The sequence below is a fragment of the Tupaia chinensis genome, unplaced genomic scaffold (assembly GCF_000334495.1).
Source record: "Tupaia chinensis unplaced genomic scaffold, TupChi_1.0 Scaffold000273_1, whole genome shotgun sequence".
Taxonomy (NCBI): Eukaryota; Metazoa; Chordata; class Mammalia; order Scandentia; family Tupaiidae; genus Tupaia; species Tupaia belangeri.
In genome coordinates, this window is record NW_006159755.1 from 2,409,069 (window position 1) to 2,417,853 (window position 8,785).

Here is an 8,785-nt window from a genome sequence, read left to right on the forward strand (position 1 = left end):
TTCCTGCTGGGGTACGGCAGGCTTGGGTGGGGCGCCCATTGGACCACCAACCAGAACCTGGGAGGAGCCTCTCAGAGTCCCCAGTGCCAGCCTCAAACTGCAGGGGACTGACTGTTAATGTCATGTAAGCTGGGTGCTAGCTGGGGCAGGACTGTAGGAAGACACAGCTGCTATTTTCAAGGATGTTCGGTGACAATAACAGCAGTAAAAGCCACTTGATACAGACAGCTCCAGAGAGCAACAGTTGAGTCACCTAGTGAAGGGCACTGTCACAGGCTGCTGCTGCAGTCATCGGAAGCCACAGCTGCAGGAGTCCAAAGGCGGGACTGGCCATTCAGTGGGGGCCTTCCTGGAGGAGAAAGGGGTCTGGCCGGGACTCCTAAAGCCGGAGGGGGCTCCCACTGTCAGGGAGAATGGGCATGTCCTTGGGAGAGAGGTGGAGGGATGTCCAGTGTAACTAAGGAGCTGGCAGCAAATGGGGCCTGGGGTAGAGGAAACAGGCGGAGACTGATGGAGGTGTATGGCCACACAGTATCAGAGTAGGTGGTAAAGACGAGGGAGAATGAGGAAGCAGAACCTGGGACCTAGGCCCTCTCTAGACATTGAGTCTCTTTTGACATCTTGGGTCTGAGCCAAGTCCGGCCTAAGCAGCAGAGTCATGGAATTTTCCACTCAGGCTCCCTTCCCGGCACGCAGTTCTCGGCTCCACCTCCCTCCCAGGCCTGTTTTTTCTCTTGGCTTGTGTAAGCTGTAGGCTAAAGAGGCCTAGGGTGGCCTCACCCACAGTGACAGCCACAAAAGGACCTTCAGGAGTAGATGTGTCAGAATTGCAGGCATGCTGGGCATTGTGTTGCCACAGAACACCAGAGCTGTCCCTGATGGACAGGGGCCAGGGGCCAGAGGAGGAGTGACAGCTTCCTCCATCATTTATTTCCAGTCAGATTGGCTCCTGGAGGGTATACTCTGGAGGACAGGGCAGTAGGGCTGGAGCAAACCCAGCGGCACACAAATGTTGAACAACAGAATTTCTGCTCCCCAGAAATTATCTGGGTGCTGTTTTTCTGGGAGGCATATTTCATATATCTATGTCTAGAAGCTTCCAAGTGGAAGAAGTGACTTCTGCTGGGAAGGGAGTACCTGGGAAGATACCGGCAGCTCTCTCCTCCCCTCCTCTCCCTCTATACTCCACCCACCTCCAGTTGGCCCTCCCTGAATGCAACAGCCACTGGGAATGCCCGGCCCTCCGGAGCTCTGGTCAGAGGACAATAAAGTCCAGCAACAGCCAAATGTCATTCCTATGGTGTCCCCGCCCTTTGTCTACAGGTGAGAAAGGGATTCTCACTCAGTGAAGCTGGCACACACCTGCCTCTCCATGTGCCCTGTCTCCACTTTCAGTCTCCAGCAGTGCGCACTTTCAGCCCCGCCAACCAGGCTGCAAACACTAGATTCCCCTCCCTACCTTTTTTATTTTTTTTGCTGGCCACAGGGTGTGTACAATCATGGGGAGAGAATGAAAGAGGGACAGTGAGAAATCATCCCCCAGGAAGAATAGCCACACCTCAATCCCTTCTTCTCCAGTCTTCTCTCTGGATTTTGGATTTGGGACTTGCATGCATACACGTTCCATGTGTTTTAATGAGCAGCTGAGTCTGGGACTCAAACCGCACATCGACCATAGGATCCCATAGGATCCAGCCTCCTTAACCTCTGTGCCACCTATTGGCCCACCTGGATCCCCTCTGACCCTCAAGAGGAGTGAGGGAGTCATATTTTCCTGGATGACCAGTAGTCATGTGGACTTGTTGGAGATAGACAGTAACTACAGGTGATGACGAGGGACGATGGATGATGCTGGTCAGAGATCCTTCCTGAGGCGTGACTGTGGGTGGTGTGGGCGTGGGGTGGTGGGTGAGAATGAGTCTGTCATCTGAAGAGTTGAGGAGGATCATTCCAAGGCCATGAGTCATGGTGAGAAAAATATGGGTCTGGAAATGCCCGGAGGTGCTGAAGAGGAGGAGGAGGAGACCAGTGTGGGGAGCACAGACAGCCAGTGCCTTAACCACATGCCACCTGCTGGCTCCTGGGCTTCTGTTTTTATTGTTGAAAAATACACCTCAGGGAGCCAGCAGGTGGTGTGGTGGTTAAGGGCACTGGATTCCCACATGGCTGACCATGGTTCGAGTCCCAGATCTAGTGGCTTTCTTTCTCACCTTCTCTCTCTCCCCCCCTCTCTCACTCTGTCCTTCTTTTGTCAAATTAAAAATAAATAAAGTTAAATTTAAAAAAAGAAGAAGAAAAATATACCTCAGGCAAAGTTCCTGGAACCATGTGACCTCTGCCCTCTGTCTCAGAAGACTTGCTGAGGGAGAACGAACATGCGTGTGAGTGTGAGTGTGTGTGCAGTGTGCCATGTTTAACAAGCATCATGTTGGGCGTACCTGGCCAACACAACATCCGCCAGGGACCTCAAGGGGATGACTGAGCAGATCAAGGAGACAAAAATGTAGCTGCCACTTGCTGCAAGGTCTCATTGTTCCTTCAGGCTGTTTCAGAAAGTCCACTCAGCAGGTCCCAGACAGTGAGTAACCGAGGCCCTGAGCAGGAGAGGGCTGGACACGGCACCTGTGATTATGACTCTTACTGGGTGGAATGACACTGCCACTGGGCCTTGGGCTGGCCACCCTCCAATCTGGGGGTGCATGATCAACTGGAGCTGCACAGAAATCTCAGGTGGCTCTGCCTCTGCGGATCACGGTCTCTCTAGAAGTTCTTCAGAGAGGGACACAGCTCAGCTCAATGCCATTTCACTCCATACCAACTGGCATTTATGTCACATCTAAATTGGTTTGTTCCTGCGGAAGCACGTAAGTTGTCTCTATCAACTTTACTCGTCCTTACTAGCACCCTCAAAAACAGCAACAACTATAAGCTGCTGAATGCCTCACACGCTTGTAGGTGTATATTATGATTAAACTTACTCTGTACTGGACGAGCAATTGGCGTAAAGGCTATGTCGCTGGACTCCCATGTAGTCGACCACAGTTTGAGACTCAGACCTGGTGGCTTGAACTCATGCCGGGCGCATGTGCGTGTGTGCACAGAATCTCAAGAGGAAAATGGAGGAGAAGGGACAGCGGCGTGGCAATCCCCCCTGGGGGGTAATTTCTCACTTCCTGTCTCTCTGTCTCTGTCTTTCTAGTAAGCGCACATGCCCTATAGCAAACACCCCCCACCCCCCAAAAAATTAACTTTGCACAAGCATCTCTGGGCTGAACATTCCAGGTCGGGGAGGTCATTGTCCTCTCCCAACCCCTCCTGTGTATGGCACACTGAGCTTCTTAAGCATCTACCACACACATTCTTTTCACTGTTCTGGGTGTGTGTGTGTATGTGTGAATTCCAAGAGATACTAACTCAATGTACTCAGTCATGACTCAGTAAACACACAGTGAATGTCCATGGTGTGCCAGGCACTAGTGGTCCCGAGAGACATCTATCAGCCTCATCCATCTGAGGGGGTAACAGCAGCACTTCCTACATGGGTTGTGAGGACTGAGTGATCAGTAAGATGTACTGGATGGTAAATACTGTCATGCAGGCACACCAGGGATAATGGAGGGCCAAGGAAAACATGGTAGCCTCCATCCTGCTGGAGGCAAGGTCAGCAGGCCAACTGGTGGCATGATGGTTAAGATGGGTGGATCTCATGGGGCCAGCAAGTGGCATGGTGATTAAGGGCACTGGACTCCCATATGGCTGGCTGCGGTTCGAGCCCCAGACTTGGCAGCTTGCTTTCTTTTCTTTTTTCTTAACAATTATTTATTTAATTTTATTTATTCATTCATTTATTTTAATTTGACCAGAGATACACACAGAGAGAGAGAGAGAGAGAGAGAGAGAGAGAGAGAGGGAAAGTGAGAAAGCAAGCCACCAGGTCAGGTATTCGAACTGCAGTCGGCCATGTGGGAGTGTCCAGTGCCTTAACCACCATGCCACCTGCTGGTCCCTTCTCCCCGCAGCTTGCTTTCTTCCTCCCCACCCTGTCCCTCTCTGGTCAAATATAAATAAATAAATAAAGTCAAATAGAATAATAATTTTTTTAAAGGCAGCTGGATCCCACATGGCCAACTGTACAGTTCAAGTCCTAGACCCAGTAGCTTGAAAGACATGCTGGGTGCATGTTCACACAAGACCAAAAACCTGATGAAAGGAGGGAGAAATGGAGAAGGGATTGTGGTATGGCCATCCCCGGGAGGGTGCTTTTTCTCTCTCTCTCTAGCGAGTGCACGTATCCTCTAACAAAAAAAAAATTTTTTTGAGAGCTTTTTTTCCCAATAGGGCATGTGCACTCGCCAGAAAGACAGAAAGAGACAGAGAGATGGAAAGCAAAAAATCACCCTCCCCTCAGGGGGAATGGCCATGCACAATTCATTCTCCTACATTCTCCTCTCAGGATCTTGGGGACGCACACGCCCCAGGCGTGTGAGTTTAAGCCACAAGGTCTGGGACTTGAACCACGGTCAACTACATGGGAGTCCAGCGACATAGCCATTACACCAACGCTGGTCCCAACAAATTTTTCAAAAGAGAGTTGGGCCTAGAACTACTGAAAAAAGCAGAATTGGGGCCCAGCATCTCCTCCTCCTTGGGATGGGCTCAGCCAAAGGCATCCTAGTCACTTCCCGCAGCCTCCACCCCGGAGGAGCAGGAGCACCTGTCTGGACTGGTGGAACCCGTTCTCCGAGTGTGGGCATCCTGCACACTCCCATCCAGGTGGAGAGCTCTCCACAGTCCAGCCTGGCAGCAGGAAAACAGCAGGACATAGACCCCCACTCTCCCACCCTCGGCATTGCAGATACCTATGAAGACCAGCAGCAGAGACCCTTCAAGCTCACTGGTGACGCAGCTGAGTAAATTATTTGACAGTTGAGATTGAAGTCTCCAATCGAATCTCCCCACAGAGCCTGTTCTGCCCTGGGAACACTTTTACCTTTTGAATTGGACTTGCCTCTGGTACCCAGTCATCTTTTGAGGACCAAATGCTACCTTAGAACTAAACCGAGTTCCCCTGCAAACAGGCCTTTTCCAAGGAGGAAGCGAGACAGCCCCCGGAAACTCCTGTGGCCAGCCAGAGTGGAGAGGAGCCCTCGAGAAACCCCGAGACTCCCCGACATTCAGGTTGTAAGCACAATAGATAGAAACCAAGTAGCAAGGTCCTAGGGAGATCCTCTCTCACCATCCTGCAGGATGACAACTCCTCCAGGACCCTGACATCATGTCAGGGTAAAGCGGCCTTGTTCCCTAACTGAAAATGTTAGAAAACTAGAGGAAGGAGCCATTCCTGGGACCGTACGGCTTCTAAAAACTGCAGGACAAGCCCCGGAACAAGGCCAGGACCATGACAAGGAGAACCAGGACTCTCTGTAGAGAAATAGGCCCTGCGTGGCTCCAACACCGGGTTCACCTAGGGCTGTGATACTCTGTGCCCTCTCATCGTTCTTTCCCAGAAGACCGAAGAAGAGATTTTTGTTTTTGTTTTTCATCTCCTAAAAGGTTTTTTTGACTTCTCCTAAACTACTAATTCTGGGACTAAGAGCTCTGTTGGGTTTTGTGTCTTGTATGTTTCTGGTATATTTAAAACGTGATTTTATTTAAAACAAAAAGAGAGCGCGCGAGAGAGAGGTCAGCAGGTGATGTGGTGGTTAAGAGCTCTGGACTCCCACATGGCCGACTACGGTTCAAGTCCCAGACCTGGCAACTTGTTTTCTCGCTTTCTCTCTCTCTCTCTGCCCTCCTCTGGCCAAATTAAAACATAAATAAATAAATAAAGTTAAATAAAATAATTCCAAAAAAAGGAGAGAGAGAGAGATAAAGTCTCCAATGGAAGACTAGCCTGGCCAACGAGAAGAGGCTTAGAGGGAGGGTAAACGGCCTGGGCAAGGAAAGTCTATAAACTAGAGACCTGGGGATGAAGCCAGTGGGGACTTTGCACAGTTTTTAGGCTGCCCAGTGACGGGGTGGTGGGTGGTGGGGGACAGCGCAGCTCCTCTGGAGAGCCACATCTCGCCCTTTATTGTCAAACCTGTCCTCCCTAGGCTGTAGTGCTGTAGTTGGGTTTCATTGCCAGGCATTCCGGAAACATTTACAAACATGCTGCAGGGCCCAGGGCCAAGGAGATTATGCAGCAAATAAACTGAAGAACGGAACTAGGAGCTTGAACTACTCAGGCTGGGGGTGGAGAGTCCCTTGTTCAGACACCTTCGTTTGTTCCCATTCCCCAAAGAGGATTCCTTGTAACCTGGAATCCTTCCTATGATTTTAGAGGAAGGTAAGTTTCGAGGATGGTTGATTTTTTCTGGAAAACAAGAAATGCATCTACTTTCTTACTCTTCTGTCATGGTGATGGCAGTGCCTGTGACAGAGAGGCCTGAGGCCGCCCTTCCCCTTCCCCACACAGATCTCTCTGGAAAGACGATGACGCAGCCATTTCCAGTTTCTGTAACTTGTTTTTGCTGAAACTGCCCTCAGCTTGCCCTGTGTTTATGGGTGTGTCTAGCGAGTTTCAATGGTTGATTACACTTTTTCCAAGGTAAATTCTGGTTGTCCAAAAACCCCTAGAAGACACGGCTATCTCCTCTGCATGACGGAGCTTGGAGCTGCGTCAGCTCTGGGATTTTTCCTGCAGCGGGAGCCGCTGCAGTAGACGACAGAGGCCATTTTGGTGCGGCAGCTTCAGACACATTGTTCCCTACAAGAGGTAGGCGGTTAGGAACTGCAAATTCCTAGTCTTTAGAAGACAAGAAAGTGATGTTTTTGGCACTCTCCTTGCGCCTTTTATTTTTGACCTGTATTAGCAGAGGTAAACAAAATCCCAGGATTAGGTAAAATCAAAGGAGGCCTGGAGGAATCCAGGTGCAGTAAAGACTTGCCCATACTAAACCCTGAACCCCAGAGCCACAGATGAAGGGTCTGGGAAGCTTCTCTCCTGACTAAGCCCCACAGGCCTCACTAAACAGAGAAGGGGTGGAGTGGATTCTGGCATTCTCTGGAGATTTCTGGCCTGTGGTGAGTCAGGAGGACTAGGTATGGCCTTGCTGGCAGCATGCCTGGAAGCCTGATCCTAAGTTGTTGGTTAAATTTTTGCTGCTTTAGCCCTTTCCAGTGCCCCACCTCCTTCAAGCCACAGCCAAGAGGCCTAAAATCTTCCATGCTCTCTCCCCACCCCTTTGTTTACTGTATTTTCTAGAGTTAGCATCATCACTTCTTTAATCTAATTCTGTCATTTTACACGTTAGGAAACTGTCGCTGACAAATTACATGGGTCATGCCCAAGATCACACTGCTGTTTGTCAGTGGCGCCAACGCAGGGAAGCCAGGACCTATTTTTAGCCTAGGTATTTTTGAGGTGAGCAAGACATGACTGGCTAAAATGAATTTGTCCTCTTTTATTTATGTCCCTAGGTCCAAATGAAGATTAGGTTGGATACTGAGGTTGGGAGATTCAAGTACCAGCAGAGAGAGCAGAGTCAAGTGGACATTAGGAGGTTAAAAAGACCATTGCCGTCAGCCAGGCCAAATAAAAGGTGCCTTGACAAAATGCAGTATTATGTAGGAGAAAACCTCAGTCCCAACAGTTGAGAGAAGGGCACACAATCCAGTGTATTATTAATCTCTTCACCAAAGCATCTGGTAATTTTAGAGTGTCTTGTTTAAAGAAATATTCCAGAAATACACAACAGACTAGCAGGAGAAAGAAATCAGAATATTTTGGGGACAACTGAAGTCTGTTTTGTGAAGCAAAAACGTGCAGTGATAAATGTCTGGGCCTGGAGAGTAAAAATGAGAGTTAGTGTCCTAACATTTGCTAAGAAAATATTCTTTCACTTACTGACTGGGGAAAAAAGAATTTTTGTTTGTTCTTTGCCAAAGTATCTTTTTTGGTAGAAGACCTTCTTGAATGTTTAACTTCTTTTAATCTGCCATGGCCGCCGCCCCTCCCCCCCAGGGAATCAATCAAATAATACGAAACCATTTTAACACTATAACGAAAATGCTGTAAGGGGGATTGAAACGAATTTAGCAATACTGACAATTATTTAAAATACTCTGGGGCCCTTAAGGTTCAGCATCTGAGAGTGCTCAGGGCAGACCCTGGAACCCCCACCGCAAAACCTGGTGGGGGCCGGGCGAAGTGCGGGGGAAGGACGCAGGCAGCAGGAGGCTGGAGCTCATGAGCTGAGTCTGATTCGAGGCCAATCGTAAATTCCCCAGGCTTTCAAATCCGTTTTTGTAAAGTAAGGGGACTTTATGTACTAAAAATTTTCCAGCCCCAGAACAAGCATCAAGCCTGTGTCTTAAGGGAACCATCTGCATCTCAGTAATATTCCACTTTGAAGGGTTTTTTAAAAAAGGAAGGGAAAAAGGACGGAAGAGTGTTAAGGAGGTCGGGAAAGGGGCTCTAACTGGCCCTGTCCAATGGGGGGCAGGGACTGGAGACCGTACCCCCAGCTGCCAGGGCCCCCGGGGCTCCCCCACTCCTTCAGGGCAGTCACAGAGGGGTTTTAAAAAGAGTATCAACCTCCTTCAATTCCAAAGTCATGTTCAGTTGCCATCCAAACCTACTGAGCTTTACTGTCATCGTCCCCTCGAACATTTTCCGGCGAAAACGTTCCCGGGCTCTAGCATGAACCGGGGATGGGAGACGGCAGAGGCCGGCATGGCCCCCTCACCGCGGCTCCACACTCTGGACCACCACGTGCCCCAGGGCCTCCATTTTCTGTCCTTT

The 8,785-nt window shown here is 49.7% G+C and overlaps 1 pseudogene; it reads left to right on the plus strand.

The window, feature by feature from the left end:
* Nucleotides 1–4,650: 4,650 nt before the first annotated feature.
* On the plus strand, nt 4,651–5,427 carry LOC102476321 (cell division cycle-associated protein 3 pseudogene; annotated as a pseudogene).
* The last annotated feature ends 3,358 nt before the right edge of the window (nt 5,428–8,785 follow it).